Genomic DNA, 20,024 nt, shown 5'->3' with positions numbered 1-20,024 from the left:
TTTTTGTTGTACAGTTATTCACTTGTCTGATCCAACACAAACGTTCTGCTGAAATTTGTCTAAAATTTCAAAATCAAATTTCAAAAATTATGAAATCAATGTTACACCTTAGCATATAATTATATGGCAGGAAGATAAACTCACTATTTTGTGTGGTTTAAATCCATTGTAATCAAGTGATTAAACTCCGGGCATGGAATACACACATACTGTATGCACACAATTTTTACTAAAACACACTTGGAAAGTATTACAGAAGGACCATATGACTGATATACTGTACAATGAAATTATCTATTTCAATCCACACCACCATTATCAGGGGTGTATCCAGGATTTTTTCTGGGGGGGTCGTAATCAAAATTTTTGGACCTTTGCCTTTGCGAGGGAGCGGCGCGACCGAGCGGGGGGAGGGTGTGGGAGGGGGGTGTCCCCCCTCCCACGGTAGGGAGTTTTTGAATTGTGTATCTTAAAATGGGGCCATTTGGTGCATACAAAAGTGACTTCTTCGGCATGGCAGTGCGGCTTAGAAATAAGGTAAATTATGGCATATTAAAACTAAGTTACGAAATTTACGAGGTTTTTGACAATTTGCTGGAACACCGGTCACTTTTTTTCCCTGTTGTAGGCTTATATAGAGTAAAAAGCCCTCAAAAAACAAAAATGTCTTTTACAAAAAGTGGACCTTTTGAAAATTTGGGGGGGTCGTACGACCCTCCCGACCCCCCCTTGCATACACCCATGATTATTGACCATAATACAAACACACAAACAACCTTGCAATGGAATTTCCTCAAGATATTATATTGCTTTTATAAATTCTTACATTTGTACTGCCAAGTATTCTTTGATTTATTTAGAACTAGGACAAAAATCAATAAAACAATGCAACATGCTAAATGAAGTCTTTGCTACATGAGTTACTCTAACACTTCTGTCTTGGAAATTATGTTGGATATGGTAACTTCAGCTTCTTACAGATGTTTACCTTGTTTAAGCCTTTGACATTAATTAAAAAAGGAATATTTCTCCTTATTGTTTACAAGATATGTAATAATCTTGCTCCATCTTACCTTAAAGACTTAATTTCTTTCCACTCCTCCACTTCAACCCGTTCTCTTCGTTCTTCCTCCACTCTCCAACTATCACATGGTCCCCGCACATGCACCCGCTATGGTGATAGGACTTTTTCTTTTATTTCCCCGTCTCTCTGGAATAAACTTCCTCTCTGTATTCGTAATGTCATTGTTGAAAACTTATCTGTTTACTCAACTTTAATTCTGTTGCTTTGTTGCTGTTGTTATATTGCAATATGTACATGTATATAATGCTGTATTTCATTTCAATGTCATACTTCTTTTTTCCCGCATCGATGCGCTTAGAAACATCAGTATTAAGCACTATATAAATGTTATTCATTATCATTATTATCATCATAGCTTTATATTTTTACAATATCAGAGAATCTGTTATTATGTATAGGACCATACAGCTAAACATTTGAAGAGTTTGTTTGCAAAAACCGATAAGTCCATATTTGCCAAATGGAGATATTTGTGATTAAAGGTCAGGAAAAATAAAGAGAATAATAAGAAAATTTGTGCTTCTTTTGATCATAACGTCAAAAGTATGCCTTTATATGTGGTGACCAATATATCATTTAAACGGTATTATTTTGTACTTTACGACAGATATCGTATTTCAAAATCTTCTAAAATGGACTTATCGGTTTTTGCAAACAAACTCTTCATTTTTAAACTTACGCAGATGCTTCTGCAGAGTTCCTTTAATCAGACAAAGAAAAATCCCCGCAACCAGACTTGAGAAAGTGTTTTCAAGCACGGGCAAGTTCCTCACTTTTTGTGCCAGATGCTACTAAAATATTTGTCTTGCTATCTGGGAAAATAAAAAAAGTGAATACCGTGCAGGAGTGGTGTCTTGTGAAAGATTCTAAACCCTGGAGAGGTGGAAACTATGCTGGACAGGAAAGGAAAGTAGCCTCGGAAAATTGAGTTGGAATACCGGAGTTAAAAGCAACACTTTGCGAGTTGTAATGTATATTTTCCTGGAGTCATTTGGAAAAGAGCAACTGCAATTATGTGTCAACTCAAGACCTGTTGAAAAGCCGTGTCTGGCAACGTTGTACGGTCGATGAGAGATGCTGGGAGGCTCCCGGGGTATGGAGGATGGAAAAGCCAAGCCAACTGCCTGCCTGCATCAGATCATTCCATTTTCGTCTTTCCTGCTTCATTCTCCACTACACACAAAATCTTGCTGTTTACAGTATCGAAATAAAAGATATCCTGTGGTAATAAGGGGGTAGTTCCTTCTTTTACAAGCAAACCCCAGTATCCAAGAAATTCTGAAAAAGGCCCTTGTTGTCTATATGGCATGTATGGCCTATTGAATTTTAGTTCAATCTGTGGGCTTATTTCAGCAGTGAAGAATTGGAAGAGTCAAAAGAGAATCTGAAAGAAGATAGATTCCTGAGAATCACCTTTCTGGTTATGCAACTGCAAATCTGTAGATATGAGATAACTTAAAAACTAGGCTATATCCAATGTCATAGTGGCTTTTAAAAGTAATCACATTCAAAGTACGGTACTTGAGCATTGTGTGAGATGTGTGGCTATGGCCTGTGCAGTGAGAGAAAGTTCAAGAAAGTTGTCTTGCTTTGAGTCAAAGAAAAGATTAATGTGTCTTCTCAGTGTTCATATCTTTCAAGGGTCTGTCATCTATGCCTAGAAAACAACAACAACAACAACAACCAAACGAAATGTGGGTGTGGTAAAAAAAAAATCATTTCATGCTTTGTTTCTGAACAAATTTATTAGAAGCACATGCATATTTTGGTCTTACAATATGGAAGGAAAACAATGTGTCTGAAATTGAGAAAAGATTGTTTTGTATTCTCAGTTAGAATTTCATCCTCATTTCTGCCATTTAAGCTGTAATTTATGTTTTTTTACCTGTGCAGGCATCAGAAACACCTGACTGGTGTGGTCTGACATTGTGGAGTAGAATCAATATGTATATATTTTGTTTTCTCCTTTTTATGTATTTCTCAGTTGTTATACTTTCCCATTGGAGGCTTTTTGGGTGTTTACACCTTCCTTGAGACTCCTAACTTGACTACCTGGTATGAACTGTCAGCCATTATTTCTAAATGCTGCCCTCTACAGGCAAGAATTACACACACACACACACACACTCACACACACACACACACACACACACAAATATCCTTGGAAGGGAAAACAAAGTGGGATTGGTTTGTTTGTTTGTTTGTTTGTTTGTTTGTTTTTGTTTTGTGGGTCTTTTTTTTTTTTTTTTTTTTTGTTTCAGCAGATCCTCAATAAAGCCTCAGAAGACTGTCTAAACCCATTGAGGATGGACTGATTTTGCTACAACTTGACAACACGCATTTCCCATAGACACCTGCCCGAGTATACTCAGTGAGCTAATCAGTTTGTGGTATACCTGGATATCTCAACTGAATACCATCACTTTATCATTAATTTGATACATGCAAAATGACTTATTTTCGATATCTCACATTAAATTCTAAAAAAATAACAACGGTTTTTGTTGACTGCACTAAAGTAAACTATCTGAAGTAAAAAACAAAAACAAAAAAACATTCATTCTGAAGTTGACAGTAGCTAGGCTAAACTGTGAATAAGCCTTTCACCTATGAATTATTGAATAGTCGGGATTGAGGAGACTTGGCAAATGAATAATGATTAAAAAGTCAATACTTACAGTATCCACTCATGTACCTAGCCATTGTGGTTTACCCCTGTGGTAAAAACTGACTGAAAAAGAGTTTGTAAATTGATGTGGTTGTGTGGTCACCAGGAATTGGTGTCGTGACTATGACAAATGAGATGATTGGCTTATTCCCCATGTTACATTTGTGTGCTACCCCCCCCCCCTCCTTTTTTTCATGTCACGAGAGCAGTGATTATGCAGAGGGAATAAGACATGCAGATAATGAATGCAGGGAGAATAGGTTCGGCTGGGAATAAAAGTGAGTGGTTACTGATTTGTCAAAAGGAATTCGGTCTGGACAGGCTGTGTGCTTTTCCAAGGTTCCTTGGTTCACCCATCCTGTCCATATTGGGGAATCTCACAGTAAAACTTTTGATCTTGTCATTAACTCTTAATGTGCCATGTTCGCACACCGCACTCAGTTGACATCGTGTCAACTTCGCATATTCTGCTCAAATGCACAAACCCACCCAAACTGATTGATAAATCGCCAAATGCCACAGTACAATGAAAGCGTTTCTCGCGATTCCGTTACTCTCACATAGCTTGCATTCTATGTGGTGATTGACCAGCAAGTGGTGTTCCCTACCCGATTTGCATATAAATATTAAGTTTTTGTCACTGTTTTGTGTACAAAAGTCATGCCTTTATACAGTTATGACCTACTTGGGCATTTGAAAGAAAAACATTCAGAGTTTTCATACAGTTTACATCAAAGCAAAGCTTGGCATTTTCTCTACAACTTTGCTCACTGCATATCCAATTCAACATAAATCTATAAAAGTTACATAGATTTGAAAAACAAAATGTATTCTCAAAGCATGACTACGTTGGCGTCTCAGAATAATGTGGCACTCAGGGGGTTTCCACCACGGCACATAAAGAGTTAATTTGGTACATCTGAACATCCCTGCATATCTTTTATAGGGACAAGATGAGGTGAAAATGATTTATCAGATTCATTAAATCTGTACAAAATCAGAAAGAACTTTACATAAATTTGCCAATTTGAGTTGGAAACATGAACCTAAGTCTATTATTAAAGATAATGTGCCAATTGAAGAGTCTGTTATAGAATTTAGCTATAGAGAAGCTTTTGAATGTTCTGCAACCAAGCCAAACAGCTCTACAAGGAACTCAAATGTAAAAGAATGTTTACTCTACCTTATGAAACACTGATGATGAACACACAAAATTCAGCGCAAGAAAACCAGTCATATGACTGCTTTTAGATGAGTCACAGGAGTAACAATGTAAAAAACAAAAACAATCTTGAGTTGCATTTCTTTTATCTTTTCCTGCCCAAAGTGACTTTCCATCCAAAATCTATGGTCAGGAGTATGCTCTCTAGATATATTTTAGTATTGTTATGCATTTTTGAAATGTTGTATGAAAATAGCAGTCCCTGGATATGAATGAACATTAATATGAATGGCAAAGACAACTGAAGTCCCATGATGAACATTTAAGAACTTGATGCCCCATGCCAATGTTTGCAAAAGCAGGACCTACTTGTATTCTTTTTTGGAAAAAAAAAAACACATCAAAGCTGACTTTGGCAATATAACCTTATACAGTTTTCTAACTTTGAATTCTTTTCAGTAATATTTTTCTTGTGATGAAGTCAGACAAATTACATATCAACTTAAAACTTAGAGCAGCTGACAAATTCATATCTGTCAAAAACCAAGAAAAAATATTTTCCTGACATTATATGGCTTTCGATATGACACATCACATATGAGGATTACCGTTAATACGAGAAAACAGAGAAAGCTGTTTTCACTCATTTCACTGATCTTGTCCAGTTATATTTTGTTGCATTATATTTATCTTCTGCTCATCATTCTCACTTCTCTTTCCTTCTTCTGAAAAGAAAACGATTCCAGACTCGTAGGCCCCTATCTATTTTTGTTCACTTCTTCATTCTCCCAATTATTACAGATTGTCGGCTCTCCTAATTGATAGGGCTGTTTTTGGCCAGGGAGAATGTGTTCTAAAGATACAAAGAGGGGGAATAGAGTAATCCCAGTGAATCAGGAATGTTTCTGAAAGGTGGGAAAAGATACCAAAAGGGTGAGACTCTACACCGGACCCATCAATACTCCCCATATTTAAAGGCCTTCTTTCTTACTCCTCCCGCGCCTTTTGCTTGGTATAGGGGCTCCGTGATTTAGGTCCGGCGCCAGCAGTGTTTGCGCTGCTCGCTCGGGCAGACAAAACACCACAAGGATGCCTTTTAGTGAGAGTTCTTTTTCCCCTCCTCTCTGTCCCATTTATGTAATCCTTTGGTGCAAAGGCTCTCACATGGGTGTGAGTTCTGCACAGGCGTTCTTATTATTCCCCTTTATTTGTCCCCCCACTTTTTTCCTCATCTCCGACGCCTTCTTGCCACTTTCCCTCCACGACTTACCCGGAGATTTCCATTCTCAATGATTTCTTTCTATATTTTTTAGACAAGTTTTAGATTTCATGTATCATGTTTGATGACCTATTTCATGTTAATCTCCAAATCCCCCTCTTTAAAGGCAGAGAAGTATATCAACTGAATGGTGGCTTTTATATTTTAAACCATGAGGTCTCTAAGAAAGTGAATCCTGCTACATCCCAAGTTCACCCCCATAAAGAGAGGAGGAGGATGCGTTGGTATGATTCTATAATCCTTTTAATTCAAGCCATGTTTAATGTAAAGATGAGATTCTTTCCAGTGCCATGTAATCTACAATCCCTCTGGCATAACTGTAAGAAGCTAAAAGTAGAACCCAGAAGCAAGACATTCATAAACTGTTCTGTTATCTTCACTTTTGTCACACCACTGCAGATTAAAGGCACATGGAATTCTGGCCTTCCCTCCCCCTCCCCATCCTTTTTGTACCCATTTCATAATTAACTCTGTCAGAAAGTCACATTTAGATGAGATGACCAAACTGTTCTCATCACATTTATTCACAGCTCATGAGACATTCTTTAGAATTGATACTTTTTTTAGAGAGAGAACATTTGCTAAAATTTTTGTTGAGTCGCTCAATACACAAGTTAGAAGATTTTTGGAATCATGTGGATTTGCATGATCAGAGCAAGATGCCCAAAGCATCCCTATATATCTCCCAGATGGTATGGGAAATTGTCCTCCAAACCAAGAGTGATTATACCTTTAACTATGATATGGTAAGAAAGTAATACACCTCTGATTAAGTTTTGTTGTTGCTGTTGAGTACTAGCATCTCTCATAAGAATTTTTACCCAGGCTTATGATCGCAGGAGTCTGTGTGAGGGTGAGAATATGTCTGTGTGAATTGAAAGGAGGAGGGTCTCTTAAGAGGATGAAGATGGGGTAGGATTGATGGATCCTTTGAGGAGATAATCAGTCCTAAAAAGTGTGAGATAACAAAGAAAACAATTAGGAGGAGGGGTTTAGGGAGTGAATAGCTTAACGCCCTGCCAAGGGGTCAGATTGGGTTATCTGGGCGTGTCTCAGAAATCCTGCCTGTCCCACTGCAAATGAAACTTTACTCCATCCTATCAAATCAACTCCTGTAAACTTTCATCAGTTCTCATCCATTTTGTCTTTTCATCTCCATCATAACTGTTCATTTTTGTCTGTGCTCAGTTATTAATCTGGCCTTAAAGTCTGCGTTTCCATTATAAGGTACTCAGTTCTCTGGCAACGTCCTGATACCAGGGCGTCACTCAAATCTCCCTTCCCACAAAATCCTGATAGTTACTGGCAAGTGTGTTTACATCCTAGTTGTCCTGGTGGAGATTTTGTTGTTGTTTTGTTCTTTTTTTCACAAGTCCAAGGTACATTCATGTGTGGGTTTGTAGTATGATGATTGAATGATGATTTACAAGAACCTTAATAAAATGCATTGATTGATGGAGACCAGCTTGTCACGATTCATTTGGTAGGTTGCGAGGAGAAGAGATTTCCAGTCACCAGCATGATCTCTGTCACGCAGATTGGGGACCACAAAGTGCCGACGCCCTCCAAGGTGCACCCCTCCTCCACATTACATGCTCGGTATACCATCAAAGGGGGGTGAAGTCTTTCCCCCCACCTTTTGTGATGGCAAACAATGAAAGGGTGCCAAAAGATCTTGACAAGGATTCCTGTCCAGAATCCATAAAGCCGATCTGTAGAATCGTGGCTCATATGACCCTGTTCCTGCCAGCGTTCCAGCCAGATAATGGCCTATCAGCGGAGTGGGCTTTGTTGTTGGTCCAGTTATGTAACACTTTTGTTAAAACTTGAGATTAAAGTGTTTACCAAAGTGTTTTTTCCTCCTTATTTTAACACCCTGGTGATGTGCAACCTCACACTCTGTTTAAAGTGAGCCCATTGTTGGGTGATCAACCTGTCAATATAACTGTTAATTGAAATTTCAGAATGTGGAAGAAAAGAGAGAGAGAGAGCATTATTCAAAGTTCTTTCAGCACAAATGGATTCTTCCACTTTTTACACAGGTAGGTGATATGGTTCGTGGTCTCATTCACCTCACAATACCTTTCAGTCGTATGCAATCTATATTTACGTCACCATGTTTGAATGTTTTCTTCACATTTGGGTTTCTTTTTTGTACTCTTATCTACATCGCACTTTGGGTTTTTTAAACTGTCATAAGCTCACAAACTTGGTCTGTTAATAATTGGTTATTTGAGGCTATTTTGAGACATCCATCATGCACGACTAAGAGATATCTGATGATAAAGAAATACATATACAGGAAGTAACTGTATAACCAAATATAAGTGTTTGCCCTATGTCCCATATTCTCTCCTCTCTATCATCAAATATCTATTCGTGTGTACTTTGCCATCAGTCCGGGCCGTTTGATAGGAATAAAGATCACACTTGTGCTGCAAATCTGGCACAATTGCCCGATATTGCGTGATAAGATAATCGTTCAGGGCTGTGTACCCTTCATGATTTCACAAAAGCCCCAACCTATTACCAATTCGCTTTAATGGCTAATTGCACAGGACTTGAAAATGTAGGTCTGGCCAACAGGAGGGCCGGAATAAGCAGGTAGGCCTACATCCTGTATGGGTGAATAAACTTGGGCAGTCCTTCATGATAATCAATCCATCCATCCATCCATCCATCCATTCATTCATTCATTCATTCATTCATTCATTCATTCATTCATTCATTCATTCATTCATTCATTCATTCATTCATTCATTCATTCATTCATTCATTCATTCATTCATTCATTCATTCATTCATTCATTCATTCATTCATTCATTCATTCATTCATTCATTCATTCATTCATTCATTTATTCATTCATTCATTCCAATGTCTTTGTTGCATGGCAGTTCCCCTTTACTGATATATCTCGGGTGTTTACTGAACCATGCTATTGATGCTGGAATTTGTCTAAATGCGATGATGAATTGATTATGATTTCTCTATGCCACTAGGGAAGAAAGAGAAAGAAGAGAAAAATAGATATAAAAAGAAGGGGTAGGGAAGGGAAGGAATGACAAAACATCAGCGCAAGGTAAAGTTTGAAAGAGTGAGGGAAGAAAAGTCTTGGCTAGTCCTCCTTCTCCAATTTAACTAGCGGACAAACAGAACATGAATTGTGCCGCAGTTGAAGAAAAGAATGGGTTGCAAGTAGAGGGAGGGGAAAAAAAAACTTTAGCGGCTGAGAGAAGAAAAGAAGAGGTTGAATTCAAGAGGCCCTTGGCAGTTTCCAGGTGTCACAATCCATTGTGGAAATATTTAAAGAGTCCTGCAAACATGGATCGGCATTGTCGGGGATGGGGGGACCACAGGTGTGCATGTCAAAACAAGGGTTCCCCCACACCCCCCTTTTGGATCCCAGAGATTGATATCTGAAGAGCGCCTAGCGGTGCTAAGCTGGACTGCACTAGATAAGTGTCCATGGAGAGGTTAGGGGGAGGAAGATCCCAAAATATGTTTTGTAACCATGTGAGGAGTCCAACGGTTCACCTCCATCACCAGTGGTCACTCATTTGTCATCAACTGGTGTCTGCCTAGTCAGGTGTTGGGAACATTCCTCTCCAGTTATCACAAGCAGTCAGGTTTACAGATGACTGACAGAAAAATGTCTATATATATGCACATATATGATTATATTGTTACAGATTATATGATAAAAAATGACAAGACAAAATGCATTTTCATTGGTTACCTCTGTTTTGATAGACAAAGTTGTTATGTTTTCATCTTGGGATATGTAAATCTTGGCTAGGTGCTGCAAATCACGTTTCAGTGTTTTTAGCATAATTTGAAATTATTCCTATGCAAAATTATTTGCACTTTTGAAGATAATGGTAACACGTTCTGATTTCTATACCAACCTAGGTTCCACACACAAATGTACATGTTTTGACAAAAAGAGACAGTGTGTAACCATGAATGGTATAAAACTTAAACAGGACATTTATATTACCCTAGGTAAATAACAAAGAATACCCTTTTCTTTAAAATATAGGCCAAATTATTTACAATTAGAACACCTTAAATGCTGAGTAACATTCGCTTAAGCATCATGTTGTCTCATATCCAAATTAGGCATTCCAGTTAAAGAAACCGAGAAGAAATTACTTTTACTTGGAATCATAGCAATGACTCCCCCCCCCCCCCCCCCCTTCTAGCCCATCAACTACCACCTTGCTTTGGAAACGGTGGTGAGGTTACCTTGTTATGCAGATGCACTTCTTATCGTAGCATCTTGCAGTTAGTCAGTACTGTTTGATCAGCTTGGTCGGGGCAAACATATCCCTTAGCTGTAGGTGTGCTAGGACTAGGTTCCGGAAACAGGCGGACAAAATCTTTTACAAGAACCTTTCACACTTAACAGTGAACTATCAAGATCTCAGACAGCTCTCAATATTATGAGGAAAGTTGCTATGCAACCATAGTCCACACAACCTGGTGTGATTTCTTTTATGCATGAAGTTTTGTTATCACTAATGTCACTGCGATGAAAAACGTTAGTGCAGAGTGCTTTTGTGACTACAACCTGATATTGGGAATTACTTTTTTATCTGGACTGCTAGTCTGTTGTGTACTCCTTAGCATAATCATATTTCATAACTGCAGAGCAAGTTGACAGTATGTGCAATATGATAGCAGCAACTCATGAGGTTACATCACAATTTTCAATTGAAATGATAATACTAATATCACGATTCCCACCTCCCCTCACATACAGCCAGTTTCTGCTGGATCCTGGGGGCACATTTGTAATGTGAATAGTTTAATCTCTAATACCCCTTTCATAACATTGCATTATTTGGTTAAAAGATAGGAGCTGACCATACTAATCCATGCTTTTTTGATGCTGCAATATACCCAGCATGACCCAACTTGGCATTTGTGAATGCAATTCAAAAATCATACGGATTATTTCCAGGATGCAGTCAAAAGATCACCTTTTTCTCCCTCATGTGGAAGCATTACATCATTTGAGGGGTGTGTGCAGTTACCATGGTTATTTGCCTTTTTCCAGGGTTTTGATCTGTGATTACAGGCACTTGTTTAAAAAAAAAAAAAAAAATATATATATATATATATATATATATTCCAAGTTTGTGAATGCAATCTTCGTTGCATAGTCTCTATTATTCTTATGTGGTTATTTAATTGGGGGATGCATTTGTTAAAGGGGTATCAAATGCAATTGAGCAGGTGGATCCTAAGCTGAATGAATCTCTCATTCATATCTGCTGTTAGACTCTTACGTACGCACAGCTACAGCAGGAAGGCAGATCAAGAGTTACTGGTTTGAGTGACAGCTTGGCGTATGTTCGTGACACAGCTGTGGTCGTATGGAATGTCGTACATGGCCAGTGGTAGGCATTGTGACTCATCGTAGAGCCCGAACACTGTGCTAAAACTCTACAAACATGTCCAGAAACACGATTTTTAAAATGTTCTTCCGAAAGTCTGAAACCTCTCCCCAAGTCTGTCGAGGCCCATGATATATGTTCCTCCACCAAGCATGTGTGAGAACATTTGCGCGTTACCTGAGAGGACTGTGATCCTGGAGGTAGGGTGTGATAAGAAAACTTGGCAGAAGAAATTCTATACTGCTATTTGTTTTAACTCCACGGTATGTAAGAGGAGGGGTGGAAGGGGTAGAAGCTTCAAATGTTTGGACAAAAGCGCTTGTGGCTTGAAAATATTATTGAGTTGACTCAGAAAGAATGTGGCGCTATCTCTCAGATAGCCATCTGAAGGAGTGAGCAAATAGAAGGGCAATGGCCTGATACTTCAGACAAAGTATCAAAGTTGAACTTCAGCTCGACTGTTTGCCAGCGCACTTTGCCTTTGAAAGAGCAGTGGAGGTAATGTCGTTGTATAGAAAATGTGTAATTCTCAAGAATAAATTTCTTTTTTTGATTCATTGGCATTTCATGTGCATGTTTTCACAACTTTGATTAGCTTTACTCGCTTGCATTTCATGAATTGTGTTATGGCAAATACATCCGCATACAAGTGACTCTTGTGTGAACAATTTCCCTCAGTCTGATATTTTTATCATTTAAAAAAAAAGATATTCACCATTGGCCTGTTTGTAGTGCCTTAGCAACATATCCAAAATGTTTTTGTGGCATTGGAAATATCAATCTGATTTTGTCAAAGATCAAGCCTTATATTTCTGCAATCCTTGACAAATTGCAAAACAAATAAATCCCCAGCACGGTTACTTATGTATGGTGCTGTGAGCACATCACTATAATACATTCTTATATTGGGACAATTGTATGTCCCAATACCTGAGAGGTTGTTTTCCCTCATCAGTTTTGTTTTGTTTTTTTCAAAATGTTATTGTTGTTGTTGTTGGATATATCTTTGTACATTGTTTCTCTGACTGACTAATTAGCTTTGTATCTGCATTAATGTGAGAAGTGAAGTTAAGGTATATTTCACATGCTTTAGTGTCAAGATGCTTTTAAACACCGCCCCCAATATTGGTAAAAATAAAGTGTTTCACTGAATACACTGGATATAGAATTATGCAGTGATTAGCACAGGGGTGTGGAGGTGGATGGCTGCCAATGTCACCAATGATATCACATCGAGTGATTCCAAAAGATTTGAACTTGGGACCTCTCATCTCTGATACTAAATCCCATTCAGGAATCTTGTCCCATTTCATTATTGTCCCCGCCGAACGAGTTCGAGCAGGGGACTATGAAACGGGCTCCGTACGTGTGTGTGTCCGTCCGTGTGTCCGTCCGTGTGTCCGTCCGTGCGTCCGTCCGTGTGTCCGTGTGTGCGTCCGTGTGTGATCAAAATCTTCAATTTGCTACTTCTCTGTCATTTATGAGCCAATTTTGATTCTGTTTGCTTTATATGATAGCACTACATGGGAGCTTTGAAACTTCTACACAGAATTTCAGTCGTGACCTTTGACCTTGACCTTTGACCTATATTGTACATTTTGCTACAAAATGCTACTCCTTCGCCATTTCTAACCCGATTTCGATTCCGTTTGCTTTATATGATGGCACTAGGTGAGGGCTTCAAAACTTCTACACAGAATTTTTACCTTTGACTTCTTTGACCTTTCGACCTTGATTTTTGACCTATATTGTACATTTTGCTACAAAATGCTACTCCTTCGCCATTTCTAACCCGATTTCGATTCCGTTTGCTTTATGTGATGGCACTAGGTGAGGGCTTCAAAACTTCTACACAGAATTTTGACCTTTGCCTTCTTTGACCTTTGACCTTGATTTTTGACCTATATTGTACATTTTGCTACAAAATGCTACTCCTTCGCCATTTCTAACCCGATTTCGATTCCGTTTGCTTTATGTGATGGCACTAGGTGAGGGCTTCAAAACTTCTACACAGAATTTTGACCTTTGCCTTCTTTGACCTTTGACCTTGATTTTTGACCTGTATTGTACATTGGCTACAAAATGCTACTCCTTCGCCATTTCTAACCCGATTTCGATTCCGTTTGCTTTATGTGATGGCACTAGGTGAGGGCTTCAAAACTTCTACACAGAATTTTGACCTTTGCCTTCTTTGACCTTTGACCTTGATTTTTGACCTGTATTGTACATTGGCTATAAAATGCTACTCCTTCGCCATTTCTAACCCGATTTCGATTCCGTTTGCTTTATGTGATGGCACTAGGTGAGGGCTTCAAAACTTTTACACAGAATTTTGACCTTTGACTTCTTTGACCTTTGACCTTGATTTTTTACCTATATTGCACATTTTGCTACAAAATGCTACTTCCGGCGGGGACATATATTACGCACCGCGTAATTTCTACTTTTCCTTGTTTGATATAGAAATGTGTAGTATGCCACATTTTCTAGCATGATACAATGAGTTTAGTACAGTTATCCACAATATGCATTTTAAACTGATGTTCCGTAACTCTATAGATATAAAAGTGTGCTGTCAGTGTTTGGTTTAAAATTCAGTAAGCTATAATATTCAGATTAGTTGAGTTTGGAATGAAAAGGAAATCTGGAGTAATAAAAGTAGATAGTATCTCTCTTCAAGGTTGCCTAGAGATAGGTTTCATCCTGTTGTCTGCTTGATTCACATTGAATTGGTAGATATGAGGTTAAAGGTACAGTTTACCTTTGGGAGCAGTGACTTAAAAAATGTTCAAGGTATCACATTTGATGCATACATATGTGTAGGTCAGTTGTATCACAAAACACCCTACCATGCAAAAATATTGAAATAAAGCCTAAAACATAAGGAGATATTACATTTTTCTCAGTAAACCATAACTGTAGAGGGTTTATTCTAGAAACATTTTATTATAACTATTGTTCACATTTTGTATATTTAACAATACTTAACATTAATTATACTGATTAAAATTTTTACATTGGTTGTTTCTATCCCTAACTCACATTTTAGAATTATTTTGAAGCACTAAAGCTGGTTTTTGTTTCGTCTGTAAATGATAAATTATGCCTTTAACTGAGCAGAGCTGGACAATGGCAGATAGTAAGCAATGTGTGTGGCCTAATGTTTGCGGAATGTAGTCACAACAATACTTTTAATCATATGGCATTACATTAGGATGCGAGTAAGTGATAGGACAGCATGCAGTCACTGATACAATTCCAACAATGTTTTGGCTATATTCACTATTTATGGGGGCTTTTAAACAGTTGGATGTGAACTTCAAACTCACACACACAAAACACACACCAATACACGTAGGCATCACTACTGCTAGATAGACCAGTGAAAACATTACAGAAAAGAGAATGAAATGGAGAGGATAAATTAAAAGGAAGGATGAAATAACAGAACTGAGAGGGAGAGGGACAGAACGAGAGGGAAGAGTTAGTACATGAATGAAGACAAATCTTTAAGAAATAGTATAGTTTTGGTTGAGATGGGGATTCAGGTTTTAACTTTATGCAAGATAATTAGAAACCACTCATGTGAAATATTAAAGAGCATACAATTCTTAGAGGAATTAAAGGTTTATTTGGTAAAAGATTGGTTTTGAAATGGCTGAGATATCCCAAAACAAAGTAAAACAAAATGGTCCTAATAAAAGGTGGGTCTGACCTTTTATAAAGCTTCTTTGTTTTTTTGGATATCTCAGCCATTTGAAAACCAATTTTCATCAAATGAACTTTGAATCCCTCTTCTAATTGCTCCTTAATATTTCATATGCGTGGTTTTTAATGATCTCACCAAAAAAAAAAGTTAAGAGAAGCCCCAGGCTTTCCATAAACAGAGAGACATCTGAGAATATGTGTGGAAGGGATACATGAAATGATGGAAAGAAGAATAATCAAAAGGAGAAAAGAGAAGAAGAGATAGAAAGAGAGAGAGAGATTAATAAACTGTAAAACTGGACATTTTTGGGTGCATTTTAATTTTGCTAATTTTGCAAGAGCCAAAATTGAAATGCATATGAAAGTTCTTGTCTATGCTTTGCATTGAACAGTAGTGGCAATTTGCAAGAATTTCATGGCCCGAAAAAGGCCATTGGTTGCAATTTGTCAAAATTTCTTGCCACAAATATTTCTGGTTTTACAGAAGATAAGACCTGAATACATAGAGAGGAAGAGATAAAGATAGAGGGCAAATATGAGGTAGTAGAAAGATAATGAATTAAGTACAACTCTTGAGAGCTTAAAGAGAGATATATAACAAGAAAGAGAAAAAAAGACATCTATCTGCAAGAAGGGACAGGGAGAGAAAAAGATGAAGAAGAGGAGGAGATTGTAAAAAGAAGGAGAAGAAAAAGATAAAGATAAAAAGACAGAAGAGAGGAAGGGTGAGAGAAGACGTGAGGATGAGAGAGAGATAGCTTTAAGGTCATTATAACCATTGTCCTTGTGAGGACATTCAACCTCTCCATATCTATTTAGGGAGTGTGGACAAAACTTTTGTTGTGGCGACAGAATGGGTGCAATAATGCATGTAGAGTGAGTGTGTCTATGAACGAGGGTGGTTCTCACTTCAGCCGAATGTTCCAACAATAATATCCAGGCAGACGCTATGACAGCGTGTTAAGTGGTGGTGTGACGTCGCCCTCCCCGTGCTCCAGAAACAACTTGTCATCCCTCGTGCATATCCCAGATCTACACGCGGAGCAGCAGTTGCAGCAAAATGATGAAAGGAAGAAAGTTAGGGAGGGAATCATAGGTGGATAACTTGGTGACATGAGAAGTGAATTTCACTTTTTAAGAAAGTTTGAAAAACACTAGTGATTAGTCTAATAAAATCTTTCACCATTTTTTCAATTCAATCAGATTCAGTTCAGTTATACCTTATTTCCATCAAACAAAATGTAATGAATAATACAAAGCATACATTTCACAAATTAGATTATTGATAATTTGTAAGAATTCCCTGCACTTCTTACCTTTTAAAAAATACAGGCTCAAGATTTTTCTCTAAATTAAAGAAAAAATCACTCCTTCCTTCAGAGAATATTTAAGAACATGATGATGATAACATTAAAGGGAATGATGCATCATTAGAGTGATAAATTAGGTATTCAAGAAATTTTGATTTCTTTTTTTAAACAAACAATGAATGCTATCTACCATCTATTTTTCAATGTATTATTATTTCTAGATTTTTTTTATTGTAGTGTTATATCTATTTTGTGACAAATTCAAAAATGTAAGATCACATCATATTTCATCGACATATTTAGTTTTGACATCCCTGACAGCTGAAAACAACTTTGTGTTCGACAACAGAAAATATCTGTTAACCCGTTGAGGACGAGTCCCGAGTATACTGGGGCAGGTGTCTATGGGAAATGCTAGTTGTAGCAAAATTTGTCTGTCCCCAACGGGTTAAGACTCACTTCAAGCTAACCTGTTTGCTTCACAGAGGCAACTCATCATAGAGTTAATGCATGGCAAACCCTATCCCTCATAAAATCGGCCATATACTCATATGCGCATGTCAGAAAAGAACCTCACCTTTTTTTTTCTCAGTTGTTAAATACTTCACTTGTTTCAAAGAGACATAATGCAGAAGCTTGCCTGACATATTTAACTATATATGGAATTCATGTTCAAACAAAGAATGAACTTAAGCAGAACAGGTGACGAGAATGGTCTGTCAATTAACACTTGGGGAAGCATACATTTCGTTGTTTCATATTGAATGTACGAAGAAACTTTTTCTGTTGATATCACCAAATACCAGGCTTATTGTCAAGTACATGTGCGGGCAAGCACCATTTATATACATCATATAAATGATTATTACACCTCTGATGCTTATTTAAGTAAAGATACAAACCAACGTGGCTCTTGGTACAAATGACCATTTCTGCTTACGTGCAAAATGGAATTATGACATGGTCTATAGGGTTTCAATAATAGGAGTAAGATTCATGATCGGAAGTTTGGATCCACATTATTCATGAGAGTTTTCAAATCCTAGGAATGTAGAAAATGTTCGAGACCCCGGGAAATGTCCTGGATCATAAAAACAATGCAAAATGTCTCAAAAACTGAAGAAAATGAAGGAAAAGAGAAAGAGAGGGAGGGAGAGAGAGGGAGAGGGAAAGTAGAAAGAGGTCGCTGTTCCAGACAGTTTGACTTTAAGGGAGCAAAAACAACTACACCAAAAAAGAAGGCTGTCTGTTCGTAGCTTTGGCCCTGTTAGCTAGAGACAGCCCTCCCTCTTGAAACAACCTCAGTATGTTTGCTGAAAAAACAGGCCCTGAAAGCACTGCCTCTCATTAATAAACAAGGCTGCAGGAGCTTTTTTTTTGCCTCTGCAACACCAGGTGTGAGAAAGAGAACGTCACACTTTCAAAGATTTCGTACGCATTTATATGTTTCTTGGGGCTGATATTTGTGTGGAGATGTGAGGAGACATTTTGTGAGATTGTGGATGTGTTTACTGGATGAATATGCCACATTACAATGAGATGAGGATCAAAACTATTGCATATAAATAGGTCCACTTGCAATTATACTGTATAGGGCCATCTTCCTTGTCAAGCCATGCTTATGGTTATGAATAATGGTCCCCTGCATTCCAATTATTTTCTGTAAACTACTAGTATTCTCTAAAGTGTGTTTAGTATACATTCAACATGAAATTGCTTTATATCTTTACCTGTAATGTTTTTCTTATATCTATACTACCAAAAAAAAAATGTATGTTGACTTTGTGTGCAGTAATGTTGACACTTGGTAAAAGCTTTTGAATCACAATAGAATGCAGTAATAAATCTTTTTAAAAAATTTTTTGGCTGATAGAAAAGATAAAAAGCTAACAAACTTTTATGTGGACTTTACAGCAAAGCTAACACTGAGACATTTTGCTATGATCATTTGAAAATTGTCAGCTCAGTCCTTTGGAGATAACCTGCAAATACTTTGAGCAAGTTGTGTAATAGGATGAATCCAAATTTCTCATGAATCCTTTGTTTTATTTCTGAGATTCAGTGACAAAAATTTGAGACTAGAAATCAGATTTATGAGACCAGCATTTTCCAAGAATTTAATACAGCCAATAATTTTTTTTTAGAGCGTAAAGTTGAGATAATTCCAATGCTCTTTGATGAATAAGATACATCACCGAGTTGGTCTTACCGCATGTGAACATAAAATGCTCACATTAGCTTGCCTAGTTGAATTTCCGAACAGTTAGAAATGTAGCCTCCTGCACAGTCCTCTGGTTTAAAATCTGTGATTTTGATTTTCATGCCAGTCTATGAGATTAAAACAAGAGGAGTTACCATGGCAACAGTTAAACTGCTTACACCTAGTTGGTTGTTGCCTAGCTGTTAGCACGTTCATTACAGTCACCGATAGTTACAATTGTTATAGTGCCTTGTGAACAGGGCCCTTATTTATCTTGAGTAGATCTCTTAGACCAGCTAAAATAAGAGGCATATCTTCAATGGTTTGACAATCCGTTTCCTGTTGAGCGACATTGAGAAGACGTAGATACGAGTCCAGAAACGCCCCTGGTGGAGACTAGTGCAGCGCCGAGGCCTCTCGAGTTGCACCAATTAGAGGTGTTTTGAACCCGGAGACTGCAGGGCAACCCAGGAGGGGGCAGCCACGGGGTGGCGGGTGTGCCAGGGGCGAGGTGACCAGCTCTGGGATGGACTGAGTAGGGGGTGAACACGGGAACGCAGTGGAGGTTGTCAGTCACCATTACTCCGTTCACACTTCACTCCCTCACAAGAGCCAAATGGGGCATTGTGGGAAATTGTCATGACAGCAATTTTGGTATGCCCCAAGTCAAAAGATTCAAATAGTAGTATACTGAATTATCTACCATCAATATCTTCCATTTTCACATTTGATGTATAGAACATAACTTGCAGTCAATCTTAGCCAACAGGAGATGTAAACTTGACTTGGGTGACAGACAGGATACTTGGCATTTGGCATTTATGGTATTGTCCCAATTGTAAATATATCTGTGTAGGAAACGATAGATTCATAATTATGTCAATCACTACAAATAAGCAGTCAGTTGCTAGTAATGCAAGACCATCTTCCATCATGGATCTTCCTGTTTTAGTTTGCCTTCAGGGTTTACAGATGCCACATTACATGTGAAATACCTTGCTTTATTTGTTCTATTGTGTGCATTCTTAAAAGCCATCAAATATCCTGTTGCTTTGAATGGAAGCCTGCTCGTTCAACAACAACAACATCAACAACAATGACAACAATAACAACAACAATAACAAATCTTCCAAGAGATACTTCTCAAGCTTATGTAGGATGTGTTTAGCAACAGATTGCATTATATCATCCTACCAGCAATAAATGTTTCA

Source organism: Diadema antillarum, unplaced genomic scaffold (assembly GCF_040938485.1).
Source record: "Diadema antillarum isolate AM-2024a unplaced genomic scaffold, OU_Dant_1.0 seq00000725_RagTag, whole genome shotgun sequence".
In the NCBI taxonomy this organism is placed as follows: domain Eukaryota; kingdom Metazoa; phylum Echinodermata; class Echinoidea; order Diadematoida; family Diadematidae; genus Diadema; species Diadema antillarum.
This window is presented reverse-complemented; position numbering follows the sequence as displayed.